General features: G+C 40.2%; 1 long non-coding RNA gene across 12 annotated transcripts in view; it reads right to left on the bottom strand.

The window, feature by feature from the left end:
* Window positions 1-201: 201 nt before the first annotated feature.
* Window positions 202-22,686, bottom strand: part of LOC148145820 (uncharacterized) — a 45,162-nt gene continuing 22,677 nt past the window's right edge. For 4 of the 12 annotated variants that reach the window (XR_015761068.1, XR_015761066.1, XR_015761070.1 and 1 more), the window contains exons 2-5: window positions 21,661-21,757; window positions 6,384-6,446; window positions 3,354-3,439; window positions 204-1,085 (exon numbers count right to left, since the gene is read on the bottom strand). This is a non-coding gene — a long non-coding RNA (uncharacterized LOC148145820). The other 8 variants (XR_015761064.1, XR_015761073.1, XR_015761065.1 and 5 more) reach the window with 6 other exon arrangements.

A 22,686-nucleotide genomic window follows, 5' to 3' on the forward strand; every position in this document is an offset into this window, starting at 1 on the left:
TATCTGCTAATTATTTTCTGGATCACTTAACCTTTACTCCATCCCTTTACAAAGTCTTTGAACCCTCCCCAGAACCTTCTTTCCAATCTAGCTTTGCATCATCAGTACGTGTGGTTACAACACAGCCTGTCCCAACCATTACAAGTCATGAATACAGAACACATATAGTTGATATTTCAGCATCTAAGCACTTCAGCATCCTCTTGTTACAGATTGCTAACTGTTTATTTCTTGTTAGTTAGCCATTCCTTTTCCATGCTGATGCATCACCCCAGTAGCATGAATTTGTATCTCGTTCAGTAACATTTTATGTGGGACCTTACCAAATGTCTTTTTGAAATACAAAAAAAGCTACATCTACTGATTCTGCTTTATCTACCATGTTTGCCACAGCCTCAAAGAACTCTAATATATTTGTCAAAAGTGTCACAAGTCACTTGGGTAGGGGACTGGAAATCAAACCTTATTATTTCCAGAGTCCTCACAAATGTGGAAAGATTTATTCAACTCATCCAAACTTCCTAATATACTTGAGCAGCGAACTCAAGTTAAAAGAAAATCCTCAGCAAGTTTCTGTACTTAACAAGAAAATAATGAGTTTATTTCTCTTTAACCGATGGCAGTTAGAAAGAATAACTAGCTAATTTGTAACTTTGAACAATTTTATTCTGCACTTTTAAAATTTCCCCTTAACAAACAGACAGAGAAGACGTGGATGAGTGAAAAAGAGAATATAAAATCAGGGAAGCACAATTCCAGATCACCAATCCAGACAGCAGGAACCAATTAGTTGTTTCTCAAGGTTTCTTCCAATTCCTTTTAGAACTTTGTTGTTGACACAAGATTACTTGCACAGTGATGCGCTCTCATTCATTGGTTGAGAATTCATTCTTTCACTGTCTTTAAATGCATTCTAATCCTTCTTCTGGAGGGGATTTGCAGGGAAAAAATTGAACTAGTAGCTTTTGCTGGAGACTTTCAGTACCTCAACATGGGACAGGGTCAGAGAGAGAGATTGTTCTTTGATGATTTCTCTTTTCAGCCTTGGCAGTTCTGCACCAGCTCCACACACAAGCCATGGTCACCTAATCAGGAGCAAATCAGAATATTGTTGTCAAGTAGTTTTTCTTTAGTTCAGAATCCATTGGCTCTGTAGTGTCTGCTTCTGCTCTCAACTATTCAAGGTGAAAGCAACATTGCATACAACTCACAAGGTACTAATGCAAGCATGATTTTAAAAATTGCAGCCTTTTTTTTACAAATCTCCTTTGTTTAAAGCTATATCTTCCTCTTTTTAGTCCAAAATCCAAACATAAAGGGAATAAAATAATTAGTTTTTAATGTATGTGATTTCTCTATCATTAAACTTATTGACTCTGACTCAATGTGTTATGATGTTCTAAATGTCCTGCTACTATCTCTTTGATTATGAATTACATCATTTCTCAATGAAAGATAGGAAACTAACTGGCCAATAATGTCCAGTTTCATTTTCTCCTCCTTTTTTTGAATAGTAGTCTTACATTTTCAGTATTTCAAACTTCTAGTACTTTTTCAGAATCTAGACAATTTTAGAAGATTACAAATAATGCATGCACTGTCTCTGATGTGGATTCATAGTCATACAGCATGGAAACAGACCCTTTGGTCCAACTAATCCAGGCCAACCATGTTCCTAAACTACACTAGTCCCACTAACTACACTGAGTTTGGCCCATATGCCCCCAAACGTTTCCTATTGATGTTCTTATCCAAATGTCTTTTAAACATTTTAAATATACCTGCATCCACCACTTCCTCTGGCAGTTCAATCCACACACTAACCACTCTCTGTGCAAAAAAGCTGCATCTAAGGTTCTTTTTAAATTTTTCTCCTCTCACCTTTAAGATAGGCCACTTGTTCTGAATTCCCCCACCTTGGGGAAAAAGACCTTTGCTATTCATCTTATTTATGCTCCTTGTGATTTTATAAACTTCTACTAGGTCACCTCTCAACCTCATATGCTCCAGTCAAAAAAGTCAAAAACCTGTGAAAGTTTTTTTTCTGTCTATTTTTTCTTTCTTACTAATTTTATATGATAATCCAATTTCTTTTTTCTATCCAACCTATTTTTATAACTCAAACCCTCCACTCCCAGCAACATCATGGTAAATCTTTTCTGAACCCATGTGATTCTTTCTGTAGATCTTAGGGTGCAGCCCATCAAGCCCAGGGGATCTGTCAGCCATACGTTTTCCTAGTATTGTCTTTCATTATTGTACATGTTTTAATTTCCGGTCTCTCCTTTTCAACTATTTTTGTGATGCTTTCTATATCTTCTACTGTGGTGACAGAAACTAAATACTTGTCAAAGACTCTGCTGATTTCCATGTTTCCCATGATTAATTCCTCAGTCTCACTCTCTTAAGGGACCAATACTTGCTTTCTCTACTCTCTTCCTTTTTATGTACCTGTGAAAGCTTTTTTCTGTCTATTTTTATCTTTCTTACTAATTTTAGATGATAATCCAATTTCTTTTTTCTTTTATCTTTCACTGTTTTCTAGAACATTCCCAATCTTTGGAGTACCACAAATCTCTGCAGCATTGTACCTCTTTTCTATCAATTTGATGTTATCCTCAACTTCTTTACCTATTCATGGATGGTTCATCATTCTTGTAGGAACCTTCTTGCTCAACATGTAATTTATTTAAGTTGAGAATTATGAAATATCTTATTGAATGTCTGCTATGCTTCTGTATTTTCTTAATTTTTAACCTATTTTCCCATTCCATTTTAGTGAACTCCATCTTTATATTCTTGTAACTGCCTTAATTTAAGTTAAAGATTCTAGCTTCAGACTCAAAACTTTCACTGTTAAAGTGAATGTAAAATTACATCATGTTATGATCATTGTTCCCTTTATGAAGTTTCTTGCCCTCACTTCCCATCTTGCCTCTCCCAGGTGAAGATTAGAACCTCATACTCAAATTGCCTGAATGCCTTTTATCCCTGTGGGTATTCACTAAAAGAAGTGAAAGTCCAATCAAGAGATTCATTGTTTTTGACCCATTCACTCAGCCAGATCAAAGGAAAACAAAATGACAATTGAAGGAAAAGTAGAATAATCCTTGTTACTGACTATAATCTGCCCTTGTAGCAGATGAGGAGGGGAAGAGGTCTTGATGAAGTCAGTCAGTTAGTTGACTTGTGAAACCTACTCTCAAGCCTTGTTGCAAATTGTTTAAAGAGCATACAGCAAGTAAAGTTCTTTTAATCCCGTTGATATTGCGGATTTGTAATTTGGCAATTCACTCCTGTTCTGCTGGGTTCAATACTAATTCTAATGAATCATAATTAAAACCATTACTTACTGACCACATGATGTCCAATTTGAAGAGATGATCAATCAAAGTTCTTCCCCATCATCTTTCCCTTCTCATCCCATCTAGTAGAACATCTACAGAAACCATGGGAACATAATCTCAGGATCTTTAACAGGAAATATTGAGATGAATAGGACCATTAATCTTCATTCTGAAGTTTTGTATTCAGCAGAAATGTCTCTGTTAAGATCCAGTACAGTGCATCATCCTTCACACAATTCTCTCATGTGCTCAATGGATGTTCATAAGACACATCAGACACTAAATTTCAGATGACAGTTCATCCACCCAAAACAGAATGCTGTTTCTCTCTCCAAAATGCTGTTGGACCTGTGAGCAATTTCTGTTTTTATTTCAGAATTGCAGCATCCATAGTATTTTTGTTTGGTTTTATGCCATACTCCTCTCCTCTAATTCTACAGCTCCTCTTCTCCACAGTAGAGCTAATGTTTGTGTTTAATGGTCAGCCTCGTTAACTGTGAATGATTTTTAAATGCTTGTGTTTTGGGGAGATTTTAGTATTGGTTGTGAGATAATCATTGCCCAGGATAAACAGTTTGCTCTTCTTTATCAAATAGCATCGTAGGAGTGACCCTCCATCAAAGTCGTCCTGCTGTCTTGCTGTATCCTCGGTAACATTTTGTAAACTATGATCTGACTTTCATTTTAAATTTTTAAAATTGATTCTTCAGATATGAGCATTTCCTAAGTTTGATGCAGTTGAGAGGCTTGACCAACTACTTCAGTGGATGGATAAGATTTGTGAGGGACTGAATTTACTTATTGGGCAGATGGGGTTAAGACTTTAAGTGAAACTATTGGATTTTTACAATAAGCTTCATGTTTGATTTTACTGATAGCAGCATTTTTTTAAAAACTTCTAATTCTTTAATAACAGAATGCAAGTTTGGGAACACTTTGTTGGGATTTAAATTCACTGCATCCTTACCAAATAATGCAATCATTATGCTATCATATCCTTCACTATTAAAGTGTGATCCCATATGCATTTAGTTGTCAATACTTAACACAAATACCTTTTTTCAAAATTCAAATCCTATTCTGTTCAATTACCTTTTCTGCCTCTGCATTGAATTATGATTGACACATTATATGTGGTAAATGTAATGTATTTGGAAGGTACAGATGTTGTTGGACCTACGGTTCCCAAAGTCTTCCACTCCTTGTATTTCCTTCACCTCAAGTAGACTAATTAATAGAGATTGGTTGTTATGATAAGGGAATAAGCTGCCAGAGGAAGTGGTGGAGGCTAATACAATTGCAACATTTAAAAGGCATCTGGATGGGTATTTGAACAGGAAGGGTTTGGAGGGATATGGGTTGGATGCTGGCAGGTGGGACGAGATTGGGTCTGGTCAGCATGGACGAGTTGGACCGAAGGGTCTGTATCCATGCTGTACATCTCTATGACACTATAATTGTCAGGTTGGTAGAAGGTGAACTAGGTGGACTTTAGTCTTTTTGGTATTGCAAAAAATATGCTATTGTACAGTCCCTTTTACCAGACTTGGGAATAAGACAGGTCACTGAGGAAACAAGAAAGTGTCCCTTATTTGTCAGTCCTTCCAATCTCTACTTCACAGAACCCCTCCCCCACCTACCCCCACACCCCACCCCCATCACTGATCAATTTCCTTCCAGAGTTAAAATAGCAAGCATCAGGAAACTGCCATCGGGTAGATTGTGATCCCAAGCACCAGATCACATTGTTCTGTGACAGTGCTTTGGAATGTCACTACACAATGGGCGGCACGGTGGCTCAGTGGTTAGCACTGCTGCCTCAGAGCACCAGGTTCAATTCCAGCCTCGAGTGACTGTCTGTGTGGAGTTTGCACGTTCTCCCTGTGTCTGCATGGGTTTTCTCTGGTTCCCTCCCACAGTCCAATGATGTGCGGGTCAGGTGAATTGACCATGCTAAATTGCCCATAGTGTTAGGTGCATTAGTCGGAGGGAAATGGGTCAAGGTGGGTTACTCTTTCGAGGGTCAGTGTGGACTGGTTGGGCCGAAGGGCCTGTTCCCACACTGTAATCTAAATCTAATCTAATAACATCTCTAAATTTAAAGTTAAGCATTTAGATTCTAATCTGTGTATTTGTAGAGGCAGCGCTAAACACAATTATGGGATTCTAGGATTGTGGTTATGCTTCGTCAGCAAAATTATTTTGAGATGTTTACTACAGAATACATATGGGATTTGAACAAGCAGGGATTAGACAGATTATGTCTTAAGAAATAACATCAATCTGCCAAAAAAAACCTTACTAACAGAAACCTCCTGTGGGCAAGTTCAAACTACTCTTTATGGAAATGCTTTTAGAATTTAGTATAAATTTCATATGTATCAACAGTTAAGACACCCCCAAATCCCCACACTGTAGGCACTGATCATGATGAGGTGCAATCCCATGAGCACTGGTTATTTTCCAATATCTATTTCAGGACCCATTATAAATGTGTCTGCAAAACCGCAATTGTTAATAGACTGAAGGGGGAGTATCACAGCCAAACTCAACCCTACCCTCACCCCATGTTCACAGTGCAACTGTTACTTAGTGACCAATAGACAGAGATCTGGTTGGTGTTCCCTGGCCTGATCACATGTAAGATTCCCTGGTGTTATTGCAAGTGACATTAGCCAACTCCACAGACTAGTGTTGAAGATGGGATCCTTCTAGTCTGGGTGTTTCAGCATTACAAAGGGCAGTACATTCAGCTAAGAACATGAATAACTGGAGCAGGAACAGACTATGTGGCCCACTGAGCCAATTTCACCACTCAATAAGATCATGACTCACCTTCTGCCTCAGCTCCATTTTGTTTTGCACTATTCTCACATCCTTTGATTTCCTTACTCTCCAGAAGTCATTGATATTGTTATTGGCAGAATTTTTTGATGGCTGATTACTCAGCACCTCTTAACTCACAACTTTACAATTTCTGCCCTGCAAAACTGCATGTCATTTTTTGACCTGAACTTGTCTTTGTTTCATACTAACCAGTTTGTGTATCCGCCTCAACTTCGGACTCAAGTGCACCTCCAGTGGATCCTCAAAACATATCTGTCAAGAAAAGTGGAAATCAATTAAATATTTTACTTGAACAACTGAATATTAGAACATCTGGTAGAGAGGATCATTTAGCTTACCAAACTTGTCCCTTCCACCAAAACACGTGTCATCCAGTCTATTATTGGCATGATATCACTCACCTAAGACTCTGAGGGAGTATTCCGATGACTCACTGCTTCCCAAAGGTAACAAAGTAAAAAACACATCCAGTCCCATCTTTCTGCTTCTTGGCACAGTAAATGCTGTTCCCCAATATTCCAAAGTCAACATCCCGTCCCAATTTCCTATTCTCCACCTAATATTTTTCTTCAGATCATTAACATAAAAATGTTAACTAAGTCTCTCTGTCTCCACAGAGGCTGGCAGACCTACTGAGTGTTTCCGATAGGTTCTGTTTTTATTTCAGCTTTCTAGCATCCATTGTACTTCTATTTAACTAGCTGTTTCATGAAGTAAAGGATCAACTCAAAGGAACAACACTCAACGTGAATGAGAGACACAGTGTATTTTTGGTAGGATTTGATATTACCTACATCTGCAGTTAGTACATTCCTATAGAACCTGTTTATCTCATACAGATGGTTCACCTTTCTGGTTTCAATATCCAAAATCTCACATTGATATTGTTTATAAATCTGTCTGTAGCAGAATCATAGAATTGTTACTGTGCAGAAGGAGGCCATTTGGCCCAATAAGTCTGCACTGGTTCTCCAAACAAACACTCACTTTAGTGCCAATTTCCTGCCTTCTCCCTGCAACCTGTATATTGTTTCTGTTCAAGTAACATTCTAACTCTCTTTTTAATGTTTTAATTCAACCTGCCTCCATCACACTTACAACCAGTGCGTTCGAGGTCCTAACCATTTACTATACAAGAAAGCTCTCTCTTGGATTGCAGTTTGCTTCTTATGTCAATTACTCCACATGATAACCTTGCTACTCATTATATTCGCCCAGTTAATGCAAACCTGTCTAAATGCTGTCAATCTCCTATACTCATTGACTAAACATGTTACAAGATTTCAAAACAGTTCTGAAGAAGCAATAACTGCTCATTTCCTCAGATGTTGCCTACCCTGTTGAGTATTCACAGCATTTTCTTAATTTACACCAAGATGAGGTTTTAATAAGAAAGGCCTACTAGTTCATTGTTTGCCTTTTTGTGTTGTCAGTAGATGGTATATTACAAGACATATTGGCCTGTACATCATATGTGAAACATGGGAAGAATAGGGGACCCAATGCAGAAGACTACAGAAAGCCATAAAAAAAGAACAATAACATTCATGTATTAAAGAGACATGTCCCAAAGAGCTTCACAAAGTCCTCATCAGATGAAATGACCACTGAGCCAAGGAGGAATATGGTAAGGATTAGGGTAAAAAATGTGGTCAAAGAAATTGGATTTTATAAAAAAGCTCTTAAAAGTAGGGGATGACTGGTGAACATAGGTCCTATATGGCTAAAGACATAGCAACTGATGGTAGATGCAGTAGGAGGAGTTGCACAAGATTTCAGGGAGAGAGAGAAATGGAAACTTCTGGGAAGTTTGTGGACATGGGGGAGATATTGGAGGTAATGAACGGTGAGGCCATGATGAGAATTAAACTCAAGCATCAGGTTACTAAACTAGAGGCAGTGAGGTACAAGAATCAATTGTTGGTCAGTGAGGAAAAGATGATAAGTGAACAAAACATAATGCAGGATACGATATTGGCAGGCGGTGTTTTAGATGTTGGAGAGAGTAGAGGATAGGTGTCCAACCATGAAATAATTGAGCTGCTCATGAGCTGTGGCAAGACTGAAGACAATGTTACAAAAGGATAGTATGGAATAGTTATTGATTAAGAGGCCATTCGTTCCATCAAGCCTATGCAGGTCCCTTCAAGAGCAATTTCCTTGGATCCTCTGCTAATCTCCCCCAAAGTGCTGCAAATGTAATCATGATCAGGTTCTATTCAATTCCCTTTTAAACACATGATTAAAATTGCCTCTTCCACACTTTTAGAAGCTAACTGGTTCCCAATGCTAACACCAATCACTTTCACCTACTCTCTTCCCAAAAGGAAGAGATAATAATGCCAATGAGGTATTCAGTGCATCAGGCAAACAACAGAATGAACAAAAACTGAAAGAACTGCTGATAGTCATAGAGTCACAGAGATATACAGTGACGGAAATAGACCTTTCAGTCCAACTTGTGCATGCTGACCAGATATCCTAACCTAATCGAGTCCAGCACTTGGCCCTTATCCCTCTAAACCCTTCCTATTCATATGCCCATTCAGATGCTTTTTAAATGTTGCAATTGTACCAGCCTCTACCACTTCCTCTAGCAGCTCATTCCACACTCACACCACCCTCTGCGTGAAACAGTTGCCCCTTAGGTCTCTTTTACATCTTTTCCCTCTCATCCTAAACCTATGCCTTCTAGTTCTGGACTCTCCCACCCTTGTCTATTTATCCTATCCATGCCCTTCATGATTTTATAAACCTCGATAAGGTCACCCCTCAACATCCGACGATACTCCAGGGAAAACAGCCCCAGCCTATTCAATCTATCCCTTTAGCTCAAACCCTCCAACCCTGGCAACATCCTTGTAAATCTTTTCTGAACCCTTTCAAGTTTCACAGCATCTTTTCAATAAGAAGGAGATCAGAACTGAATGCAATATTCCAACAGTGGCCTAACCAACGTCCTGTACAGCCGCAATATGACCTCCCAACTCCTATAGTCAATACTCTGAACAATAAAGGAAAGCATACCAAACGCCTTCTTCATTATCCTATCTACCTGCAACTCTACTTTCAAGGTGCTATGAGCCTGCATTCCAAGGTCTTTTTATTTAGCAACACTCCCTGGGGCCTTACCATTAAGTCTAGATTAGAGTGGTGCTGGAAAAGCCCAGCAGGTCAGGCAGCATCCATGGAGCAGGAAAATCGACATTTCGGGCAAAAGCCCTTCATCAGGTTTCATTCCTGACAAAGGGCTTTTGCTTGAAACATCAATTTACCTGCTCCTCAGATGCTGCCTGACTTGCTGTGCTTTTCCAGCACCACTCTAATCTAGACTGATTTCCAGCATCTGCAGTCCTCACTTTTGCCTTACCATTAAGTGTATAAGTCCTGCTAAGATTTGCTTTCCCAAATGCAACACCTCCCATTTATCTACATTAAATTCCATCTGCCACTCCTCGGCCCATTGGCCCATCTGATCAAGATCCCATTGTAATCTGATGAAACCTTCTTTGCTGTCCACTACACCTCCAATTTTGGTATCATCATGCAAACTTACTAACTATACCTCCTATGTTCATATCCAAATCATTTATATAAATGACGAAGAGAAATGGACCCAGCACTGATCCTTGTGGCACTGGCCACAGGCCTCCAGTCTGAAAAACAACCCTCCACCACCACCCTCTGTCTTCTACCTTTGAGCCAGTTCAGTATCCAAATGGCTAGTTCTCCCTGTATTCTGTAAGATCTAACCTTGCTAATCAATCTCCCATGGGGAACCTTGTCGAACGCCTTACTGAAGTCGATATAGATCACGTCCACCGTTCTGCCCTTATGAATCCTCTTTGTTACTTCTTCAAAAAACTCAATCAAGTTCATTTCACATGATTTCCCACGCACAAAGCCATGTTGATCATCCCTAATCAATCCTTGCCTTTCCAAATTCATGTAAATCCTGTTCCTCAGGATTCCCTCCAACAACTTGCCCAGCATTGACGTCAGGCTCACTGGTCTGTGTTTCCTTGACTTGTCCTTATCACCTTTCGAAATAGTGGCACCACATTAGCCAACCTCCAGTCTTCCGGCACCTCACCTGTGACTATCGATGATACAAAGATCTCAGCAAGAGGCCCCGCAATCACTTCCCTAGCTTCCCACAGGGTTCGAGGGTACACTTGATCAGGTCCTGGGGATTTATCCACCTTTATGCATTTCAAGAAATTCAGCACCTCCTCCTTTGTAATAGGGACATTTTTCAAGATGTCATCATCTATTTTCCTGCATTCTATATCTTCCATGTCTTTTTCCACAGTAAACATTTATGCAAAGTACTCGTTTAGTATCTCCCCCATCTCCTGCAGCTCCACACAAAGGCTGCCTTGCTGATCTTTGAGGGGTCCTATTCTCTCACTCGTTACCCGTTTGTCCTTAATGTATTTATAAATGCCCTTTGGATTCTCCTTAACCCTATTTGCCAAAGCTATCTCATGTCCCCTTTTTGTCATCCTGATTTCCCTCTTAAGTATACTCCTACTGCCTTTATACTTTTATAAGGATTCACTCGATCTATCCTGTCTGTAACTGATATATGCTTCCTTCTTTTTCTTAACTAAACCCTCAATTTCTCTAGTCATCCACTATTCCCTATACCTACCAGCCTTCCCTTTCACCCTAACAGGAATATTCTGTCTCAGGACTCTCGTTATCTCATTTCTGATGGCTTCCCAATTTCCAGCCGTCCCTTTACCTGCAAACATCTGCCTCCAATCAGGTCTTGAAAGTTCTTGTCTAATACCATCAAAATTAGCCTTCCTCCAATTTATAACTTCAACTTTTAGATCTGGTCTATCCTTTTCCATAACTATTTTAAAATTAATAGAATTATGGTTGCTGGCCCCAAAGTGCGCCCCCACTGACACCTCAGTCACCTGCTCTGCCTTATTTCCCAAGAGTAGGTCAGGTTTTGCACCTTCTCTAGTAGGTACATCCACATACTGAATCAGAAAATGTTCTTGTACACACGTAACAAATTCCTCTCCATCTAAACCTTTAACGCTATGGCAGTCCCAGTCTATGTTTGGAAAGTTAAAATCCACTACGATAACCACCCTATTATTCTTACAGATAACTGAAATCTTCTTACAAATTTGTTTCTCAACTTCCTGCTGACTATTAGGGGGTCTGTAGTACCATCCCAATAAGGTGATCATCTCTTTCTTATTTTTCAGTTCCAACCAAGCAACTTCCCTGGATATATTTCCAGGAATATCCTCCCTCAGCACAGCTGTAATGCTATCCCTTATCAAAAATGCCACTCCCCCTTCTCTCTTGCATCTCTTTCTATCCTTCCTGTAGCATTTGTATCCTGGAACATTAAGCTGCCAGTCCTGTCCATCCCTGAGCCACATTGCTATGATATCGCAGTCCCACGTTCCTAACCATGCCCTGAGTTCATCTGCCTTCCCTGTTAGGCCTCTTCCATTGAAATAAATGCAGTTTAATTTATCAGTCTTACTTTGTTCTCTGCTTTGTTTGCTGTAAATCCGCAACAAAAACAGAAATTGCTGGAAAATTTCAGCAGGGCTGGCAGAATCTGTGGAAAGAAATCAGAGTTAATGTTTCCAGTCAAGTGACTGGTTAACTCTGATTTCTTCCACAGATGCTGCCAGACCTGCTGAGTTTTTCCAAAATCTGAATGAATAGTTATGGGTCTGAAGCTAGACATTGACCTCAACACTGGACAAAATAAAAGTACACAATTTTCTCTCCTCCCCTTTTGCAATCAGTCGCAAATATAGAATAGATTCATAGAATCCCTAGTGTTGAAAAAGGCCCTACAGCCCAAGTCCACTTCAACCCTCCGAAGAGTAACCCACCCAGACCCATTTTCCCTATCCCATATTTACCCCTGACGAATGCACTTATCCTACACATTCTATACAAAAATGCTTTAATGTCTATTGTGCACGTGCATTTGCAAGGTCGATTTTGGATTGAGGTTGCAAACCATTCAGCCTGAGACAATGGGATGGAGAGAGTGAGATTGAGTCAGAATTTGGAGACCTCAAGATGCCTTTGGTCTTTCTGATGTTAAATTGATGAAAACAGAATTCCATACAGGACTGGGTGGGACTTGGACTGAAAACAGAGGCGGGGGCATCCAAAGAGTAGCTGAAGACCGAGAGCTTTGTGTGTGTGGGTGGAGAGGTTAATCTTGTATCCCTGCCCTGGGTGGAGATAAGGAAGAGGTGGGGATCAGGGAGAGAACGGGGACCACTTCCTCAGATAGTGAAGGGGTAGGAAACGGGTTGCAAATCCTCCCAGCAGAAAAGAGGGAAGCTGAGGAACGGAGGGCCCAGTTATCTGGCAGAACCAAAAGTAGCAGCTAAGACCCTGGAAGAAAACACTAAGGCCCAAAGCCAGAGCCGGAAAATGTCCCAGTGGTACTGCAGCGCGGTGACTGACTGTGAGAAGTCAGGGGCCTGTGAATATCCAGTCCTGCAGCTGAGGAGGGGACTCCAGGGGCTGGGCAATGGGGGAACGGATGGTGTACCCAGTACTTCACTGGTGGCCCTTCAGCCAGCCCTGCCCAGTCGGCTATCAGAGCTGGGGCAGACCGGCCGAGCAATCACTGAGAACTGTCCAGGGCCAGTGATTCCAAGTGGATGCACAGAATGAATTCCCGGGATGTCCCGCAGGCTCAAGGCTGCCTGGAATTGGATGATTCGGTGTAAAGAGCCCACAGTGTGTGGAAAGCCCAGTCACAGCTCTCCTGTCTCCAATTCTGCAAATTTCCTCTTGAGCTCAGTCCTGGGAGCACTGTGATTTCTTCAGCTCCAGGAATCTGGGTTCCAGTCTGCCCTTCGGTTTCATGTTTGTTCATTTCCTCCCATTCCTTGGGGAGGTGGCTGTCACTCAGTCTCCTATCCCCCACCCCAAAATCAGAGCCAAGACCCGAAATGATTGGTAGACTATTCTACCGTGACCACTCCGGGAGGGGAGGTAAGGCTGGGAGCCTATCTGCTCCTGCCCTACGGTTCTGAGGAACTGGACCCGAGACATTAACTTTGATTTCTCTCCACAGATGCTGCCAGACCTGCTGAGAGTTTCCAGCAATTTCTGTTTTTGTTTCTGATCTACAGCACCCGCAGTTCTTTCGGTTTTTATTTAGCTTTCTTGTTTTCCTGAAATGTGGAGCTCAGTCAGTCACCAGACGAATCCACTGTCTCCTCCCAGTCTGAGAGGCTGGGGAACAAAGTCTTGCACATAAAGTCTTAAGTCAAAAAGACCCCAGTACGCCAGAGGAAATCAACAGGACCTGTTTAAAATGGACAGTGTACCCTCAGCAATCTCCAAACCGCTCCTCTACCTTATAACCAGCAGATTACTGAACGTGGAATTTCTTAATCCCTCATAATTTATACAGAAGAATGAATATAATGGCGGCTTTATTCCCTTTGATAATAAGTGTTGGTTGTCTGTCAGTCAGTTTGCAGCGATGATGCCACAATTGTTCAAGGTTCAGTGGGATTATCATTGCACACGGCATCTGTCACCAGCCGCCACTGTGGAACACTTTCAGGTTTAAAGATTCCCGATTTTAAAAGACTCCTGGATCCAAACACACCCACCCACAGTAGGGAGGCATCCTCTGTGAGTTGACTTCAACACCTGGATTCTCTATATATGTGAAAAACCTGGAACTGTGAGGCCCCAATGTGTAAATTCAACAGGGCGCGCAAGGATTGATTTGATAGTTTCACTGAGGCAGCGATGAATTTAACAGTCACGGGGTTTTCGTGATATTTTCCAGTCAATGTGTGCAGAGTTTTTACTAAACACTTCTGGAGCAAGAGGGTCAGTAGCACTGGGCCCGGAGGGCGCTCGCTGGGCTTTCTTGTGTAATGTTTGTGTACAATTCCCGAATTGATCGACCTGGGGCGGTCTGGGCAGTCAGTAAAAACGAATTTGATCGCCAGGGGCAGTATATTACAAACGAACCCATTGTTGGTGACAGGACGCCTTTACGTTCTTTCAGGAGGAAATACTTCTGGTCAATTCACAACTATACAGCAAGTTAATGTCAACATACATACAGAACAAAACTCGGTGCAAATTCGCAATGAACATTATTCAATACATTTCAAATGAGTATGGGTTGTACAATAGCGTTCCAATATCTTTATTCTGAGGCATTTCTATATATAAATGTGTGTATGTGGCCATTATTTCTTACACATGCTTGCCTGCAACCTGGTGTATTTCTGTATATCCCTTTTCTCTATGAGTTTTGAAACTCCCTGCATGGCTGTTAGAGAATCATTCAGCCCCATCATGCCTGTGAGGGCTCTCAAAAAGTGCTCACTAATTCTTCCCTCACTCTTGCTTTTCACTCATATTCTTGAAATATGTTCCCTCTCAAGTGTTTATCCAGTTCCCATTTGAAAGTTTCTCTTGAATCTAGCTTTTCAGATAGAACAGTCCAGATCATAACTCGGTGCTTAAAGTAAATTTTCCTCCTTGCTCTGTCTGCTCAATCGCCAATGATCCCTATCTCTGTCTGAATGTTCAGCGCTGTGTTTCACATGAAGCAGGTGTTTTGGCCTTCTCAGATCCTCACCAGAAATGATGCTCTTGTGTCACCGATGTCATATATTCCCCTTTTACCCCTTTAAGTCTGTCTGTAGCTGTTGGCCTTTCACAGTTGCAGCACTAGTTCACCTGTCAGACTTGATCCACTCCACCTATCCACCTCTGTAACACACTCCCACTTGCTACGATCAAAAAACAATGTTGGAAGGAGTGCTCTGCTCTCTGGCTATAGTTGGCAAGTCTAGAACCACCGGATCCCACTATCTCACCAGTGTGAGTTCTACCATTGCCAAAAACAGCCAGGCAGCTATCTCTTCTGCCCAGATGGCATTGTGTCTGATGGCATGTTGTTATTACCAAGGCAGGTATTGTCCTCCAATGAAGTGCCTGCGATGAAAGAAATCCACGAAGGCATCCAACACTTGGTTCCATATCAGACTGCTCCGAAATTAGAAACAGTGCATAAAGGTCCCAAAGCCAAGGAAACATGATGTGAAAATCAATACCATTGATGCAGCTGAGCAATCAGTAGGAAAAATAAAGTATGGTCACAATTCACCAGGGATCATCTGACCACCATCAAACAGTAAATGACAGTAAGTGAGATTGCAGATGCCTTAGAGAGCTGGTGAGATAATAAAGGCTGTAACCTCCTTCATCCTCAGCTCTGGTTTTCCCCATTGTTACCATCCTTCTGCTTTCTCAGGTATGTTATGCTCCACATCTGGTGTCCTTTGATCACTGTTTTTGATACATTATCTTTCTTACTTTCTCTGGTGTTCTACACTGTGGGTTTTCTTCCCTAAGATTCTGCCGTGAGGAAGTTGTGTTCTCTTCCTTGACTGTGATGGTTGCTGTGTTTCCTTTTCCTATATTGGCACTACACATAATTGCTCAAAGCCCTTATACAAAAGCAAAAATGTGCTAGTGCCAAAATGGGCAAAGGAGAAATGCCTTTCCCTGCCGTCACCTTAGTCCTTTTCCAAAGGGCCATTGTCAAATTGTAACCCTTGTAAGAACTTTGACAAGGTTTTATTTGGATGGAGAAGAAGAAATCCTATGTGTAAGTGATCAGTTCTTCACTCTAAGCCTAGACTGATGCAGTCTGACAGCTGAAATCAAGGTGCCAGACCAAGGGTCTACAAGGAAATTGTGGAAGTGGTTGAATATTGCTGAGGATACTTGTCTCCTACTCTTTCCAAGGAACACTCTTCATTCTCAACTAGAATGGGAGGATGAGATCTTGTCTTTTCTACTGCAGCAGACCTTTCACCTATACTCTAACTCAGTTCGAGATGATTGTTATGAGTTCAACATTGTCCATTCTTTACAAATCTTGCCATGGCTCTATCCCTCTCTTTGAAGTTTCTTCAGCTCTAAATGTCATTGTAAGCCATCTGACCCTTCAGATTCAAAGTTTCCATACATTGACCCTCATTTAATTCATTAATGACAGAACTGTGATTTGTAATAGCCTCATACTCAGCTTTTCTTCCTCCAGACTCTCACCCTGTTACCTAGTTCCCCACCTTCAGATGCCTCCTAACACCTATCTCTTTGCACATGTATTTGTTCAAACCTTCCAATTTCAACAACTGCTCAATCTGGCTCTTCACCTCTGTGAAACATTCCTGAAGAGTAGTCAAAAAGCAAGATGTTGTACTTCATCTCCCATCTCTACTTGGTTCAAATGCATCCGTTTTCAGCCTGTTAGCAAGATTATTGGAAAAACCGAGTTGCTCTTGTAGCCTGTTAATGTGAGCAAATACTCCATGCACGTTTTGCCAACCACATCATGTTCCGGGAATCTTTTGAAGAGTATGGAAGCTCTTGGCATCAGGAGCAGCAACAAATATTTTACAACTGTGAAAATAAAATATCTACAACTAAGTATTCTATTCATCTCATGGGGTGGCATTTTAAAATGCAAATGGTACCATTAACTGACTGATAATAACTCATTTATCAATTTCTCTATTAGTGCTTATTAAAGGGGTATGAAATATTTCCTGTTTCATGCTTCCACTGGCAGTGCAAAGTGCCTGGAAGTCAGCTATGACATCGTTCAATCTCAATTAAAGCCCCTTTTACTCCGAGCAGCAGCTTAGTGATAGCTTCCATCTCACCCACTTTTCATTATGTACTGTCTTGGAACAAGACCACTATTTCAGTGTCAATTTGGGACATGTACATTCTTTGGGCTGTGACAAAGCTCATTTACACAGAGTTCTGACAGAAAGCAGAGGGAGGCGGAAAACCTCCCAGGAATTACTTTTCAACAAAAAAAGAAAACAGAAATGACTTGTTGTATCTGCCTATCTACATAAATCTTCAACTCGGGCTTAAAGTCTCAATCTTCTGACTCAGGGGTAAGAGGGTCACCACTAAACTGAGCCTGACATTTGGCAGGATTTGGGTGAAAGTTAAGTGGAACTTCCAAAGGGATGTTTTGAAAGGCATTTTTAGTTTACCATTGCTCCAAGATTCTGCCAAAGAGACAGTGATGGATCAAGAAAGATCTGAAAAAATGCTGGGTACCAATACAGGGAAATTAAATTTTCACATACTTCCAAAACTCTATTTGCAGCCTTATGTCAATCTTATGAATTAATTGTTCAAGATGCCTCAAAAGGGGCATTTTGTGTTGGGGTGCCACATCAGCCAGCTGAGAGCTGTATATTGGAGCCCTGAAACCTCCACAAGTGGATGTTCAGAGGTCTCAGTAGAGTTCTGAATTGCAACCTCCTGGATCTAGGTTGGAGAGCAGAAGAACATGAAGCCAATTTGCTCTTCCAGCTGATTGTACCCCATTCACCTTGTTCTAGGCTGTCCCATTACAACAGCAGGCATCTGCAGGCCTGATTAAATAATGGCATGGCAGTTGTCAATATCCAAGCGAGGTAAACATGTATCCTATTCCAGCTGTCTCCCAGATGTTGAAATTGTTATTGAAGAACTAGCATCCCCCTTGTTCGTTGGATAAGTTCCTTGGTTTGTTATTGAAGATCTTCCAGTCTGTGCAGAGAGAGAAAAATAAGGCACGATATTACATCTAGCACAGGCAAGGTGTATTCTTTGCTTGCCTGGCAGCACATTATGTGTCGGATTGGTCCCTGAGAGGCAAAGTTCTGATGTTGGTTCCACATGACCTGAAGACTGTGTCTTCCTGTACTTTATTAGTGTCCTTGAGAAAGTAACTGCTTCAGGATTCAATTCAACAGACCTTAACGTACCTGTCTCAACTGTAGAGACAAGAAAATAAAAATAGTTTTATTAATATCTTGGATCAGAAATGAACCAGAAATACAAACATACTACTGCAGATATTATACTGTTATTGAATGATTTACGTTGCCCAAGCTCAAGATAGGAAGGGAGTTTTTTTTTCTCTCATGAAGTTACTAATTGATATCAGGAGGTCTGTTAAGAAAATCATTTGGCCCTAGCATGAGTTCAGAAAGTTTACCCAAAAAGGAACTGAGCCATTAAAAGCCATGAATGTCTGAAATTTGGTCAATAAACCATGTGACATAGGTATGGCAGTGGCAGATATGCATCCTGGTTTAAGGAAAAGAAAACTACCTTGAAAAGCACCTGCTGACTCCTGCTAATACATAACAAGTATTAAAACTGAGCTTTGTTCAATGGCCCAATGGTTCAATAGACTAATGCACCTATTGCAAGGCAAGTAGATGAGTAATGGTTTGTTGAGCAAAGTACCAGTGACACCACCCAATCCCTCACCCTCCCATCTCTCCACACCTTGGGATATACTTACCAGCAGATCAAACTCCTTCATGAGAAGGTGATCAATTAGAAAGTGCAAAAGAAATGGAAAGATATTGTAAAAATGATTAGTGCTAATGTCAATGGACAGGCACATTAAATAACAATGTGTTAACATTCCAGTCAAAGTAAATAAGTCCACAATGCCCTAAAGAAGTGGACAGAGGATATCACATTGACATATAAAGTTTTTGACTGCTATGACTAACCTTAATTTCTAAATGGTTATGAATGAAGTTTTTTTTTCCACTGTATTTAATATTGGGGAGAATTACTTTCCTACAGAAACCCTATCTCAAACTTACCAGTTGGAAGAGGTGAGGTTGTACTCCTCCAGTACCTTGAGACATTTGGTAATCACAACCTCAGTACACCCACGTCATTGGGTTTTGTTTTTAGCTTTTCTTTAATCACTAACAGTTGCTTATGGCAACTGAGCTTGTCAGTTCCTCATTACATCTACATCAATCCTTTGAGAGATCAGAAACCTCCTTTGACTCTGTGTGACCACAGCGTAAGTCTTTTATGGCTAAGTGGCTAATTCTGCAATGCACTGTTATCTTTACATATGTTGGGGAAGGAAGTGAAATTGTTCAACAATAAATATTTCAGCTTCTGAAATTGGGTACTTCTGTCTTTGTTCTTTGGCTTTCCTCTCTATGTCTTTGCTGTCTTTAGTGTGCATGGTCAATTTATTAGTAAGGGTTGAGAACTTTGTCAACAGTTTGTGTGGAGAAAAAACAGCAATAACTTCAACTGATAACAGTTCGGACATTCGTTGCTCATATCAGGATGTATGATATTCAGATCTGGACTGTGAATGACTGACTGATTTGCTAAAGTTATTCAGCATCCAACACTTTAAAGTATCCATGAGTTGATGGGCACTCTGCCTTAACAATAACTTTTAAATTTGCTATTTTATGAACTTATATTTTTTAATCCAACCATCCCACTCCAGATGCTGAGGCAACCCATTGCACATAATCTTATGGCACCATAGTCTGTTGAGGGTAGAATAAGTCTTGTGTCTACTGAAGGCTGAAGATAATAAGCATTCCAGTTAAGAAATTGACTTAGCTCCTTGCATTTATACCTACACCTCACTTAAAGGGGCCCCAGTATTCACACAGAAATCTTTAATGATCTTTCTTATTCCCTGGAGGTAGCACAACCAAAAACACTTAATCATTTTATGACATAATGCCTAAGTAATACATCATTAAATCAAGTGCTCACAAGCAAATGATAAGTTCTAGTCATGCACTCTTTTATAAAGTGTTTCCTTTTTAAAGTGGCAAGTTCCATCCATTCTCATTCCAATGTATCATTTGATGTATGTAGTACAAGACAAGCCAGAGTTTTGTAGAAACATTTTTCAACTGTAATTTACAATACATGCACTTCTCACTGCTACTCCAATAGGAAGCCATTAGCATTGCATTGTTGGTAGTGCCTAGTTGTTGAAGCAGGGTTTTATCATACTCCATGGGGCCTACAGAAGGTGCTTTTCCAGGGTCGGCATTGTAGTATATTGGTTATTTCTCTGCTCTGTTTATGGCCCTATGGTAATTCACTGATTGTGTGTTGTCACAGTGAATTCTACCAGTGCCATACACAGAACAGGAGTCAGAGTCACCCCAAGCATTTCAGTAAAAGTGAGTAAGCCTTGGACCTGCTTTTTCCATTGTAGCAGATAAGTTGACACAAAGTTGGCAACTAGTCAGGACATAATTACATGATTCCTCTGCTCTTTAAACTATCTAACATGATACAGAATCAGGTGCTTCCTGTAATGTAATGTGCTTATGATGCCAAGCTACAGAGCTGGGTAACAACATAATTAAATACATTCATATAAACAAAGGAGTTAGGAGTGGTTGGCCACTTGGCCCCTTGAGCTTGCTTTGGCATTCAATACAATCATGGCTGATTTCATTATTCCACAATCCCACTTATCCCTGATAACCTTTCATCCACTTGTTATTATTAAGAATCTACCCACTTCTCTATTAAAAATATCCATAGGTTCTGCTTCTACCAACTTTTCAGAAAGCAAACACCAAAGAATTATGACCATCTGAGAGAAAGTATTTCTCCTCATCTGTCTTAAATGAGTGACCCTTTATTTTTAAATAATGATTGTTGGTTCTAGATTTTCCCACAAGAGATTTTCTCCACATGTACGCTGTCAAGGTCCCTTAGGATCTCATATATTTTGATCAAGTCACCTTTTACCCTTCTAATGTGAGTGGATAGAACCCTAGCCTGTTCAATCTTTGCTCTAAAGACAGCACACCATTCCAAGTATTAGTCTAGTAAACCTTCTCTGGACTGTTTCCAATGCACTTACATCTTTCTTTAAATAAGGGAAACCAATACTTTACATAGTACTCCAGATGTGATCTTACAAGCACTGTGCATAACTGAGGCTTAACTCCCTACTTTTATATTCAATTTCCCTTTACAGTAAACAAAAATGTTCCATTCCTAAGTACTTACTGAAATTAAGTACTAACATTTTGAGATTCATGCACTATGACAATCATATCCCTCTGCATCTTAGAGCTCTGAAATCTCTCACCATTTTGATAATACAATTTGTTTTATTCTTGTTGCCAAAATGGACAATTTCACATTTTCCCACGTTATGCTCCAGAAAATTAGTACATATACTATATAATTAGTATACTGATCATTTGAAGTGATCTAGAACAATTGGTGAAATACGTAAGAACTGACAAACGTTTTTAAAATCCAGATAAGTGCAACTTTTTGTACATGTCAACAAAAAGCACCAATAAATGTAACTGATGAAGGGATATCCAACAGCAAGAAACAAGTATTAGCCAATGACACCAAGATACGTAGTCAGGTGATACAAATACTGGGACTCACAGCAACTTGTGACAATTGCCATTTCTGGGAGGTTTCTAATTGATGTCCAGCCATCATCAACACAATCTGACAAACATTGCATGATGCATCACAATTATATGACATTAGCTGCTGAAGCACATTATTCTAATGCGGGATATTTCAGTACTCAGTCTGAGTTTGGATATGATAGCAAGTTTGTGTCTCCTACCTTCAAAATTATGTTACTGCAATGGAGTAACAATGATGATTCAGGACTGTACCCTAATTCTGATAAGAAGAGGATCCCAGTGAGGAATATAATTCCACTAGAAAAGACAAGAGAGAGAGATGGTTATAATCCATATGTCATATATGCAAAATACAATGAACATAGACTATTTCTTGTGAATTATGATCATTTGATTTAAGAAAAAACACAGCATTAAAAGATCTCTAGCATGACTTAAGATTGGAAGAACATCCAACCCCACTCATAATAAAAGTGTGTATGTACAATAAAGACAATTTATATACCAGAGAAAATGTTGGGTAATTGTCTGGAGGGGACGATAGTAAAACCAGAAATTGTATTTATACACACAACAATTAGTTGATTTTAAGGCTCAGTCTGCACAACCAGGGAATTGTCAGCTGATTAGCTATCTGTCTGAGAAGAGAAATGGACAGTCAGTAATGGAGGTGGGGGGAAAGAAATGTGGGCTCCAGAGAGCAAATGACTAAGTTTGAATTGAGGAACTCTTGAGGATGGACTGAGATGCTGATATTCTGCTTGATAGCCTTCATAGATCAGATGAGAGCAGTAGTGGTGTTGTGGTAATGCTACTGGAGCCCTACCCTAACATTTAGGGAATATGGGTTTGAACCCCCACATGGCAAAAGATGAAACTTGAATTCAATAAAAATCTGGATGGTCTAATGGTGACCATGAAACTCATCAAAAGAATCCACCTGCCTTACTAATGCCCTGTAGGGAAGGAATCCTTTCTGAGCCTGGCATACATATGATTCCAGACCAACATTAACATAGTTAACTCTTAACTTCCATCTGTAATGGCCTAGCAAACCACTCAGTTATAGCAAAACTGCTACAAAACCTAAAGAAAGGAATGTAACTGGAAGGACCACCCAGCATCAATCCAGCAGCAGAAATGAAAACAGCACACAGCACACTGTGTATAAATACAATTTCTGGTTTTACTATCATCCCCTCGAGACAATTACCCATACTGTTGAC

The sequence above is a fragment of the Chiloscyllium plagiosum genome, unplaced genomic scaffold, assembly GCF_037043375.1.
Source record: "Chiloscyllium plagiosum isolate Xiang-an unplaced genomic scaffold, Cpla_swu_hap1 HiC_scaffold_23, whole genome shotgun sequence".
In the NCBI taxonomy this organism is placed as follows: Eukaryota; Metazoa; Chordata; class Chondrichthyes; order Orectolobiformes; family Hemiscylliidae; genus Chiloscyllium; species Chiloscyllium plagiosum.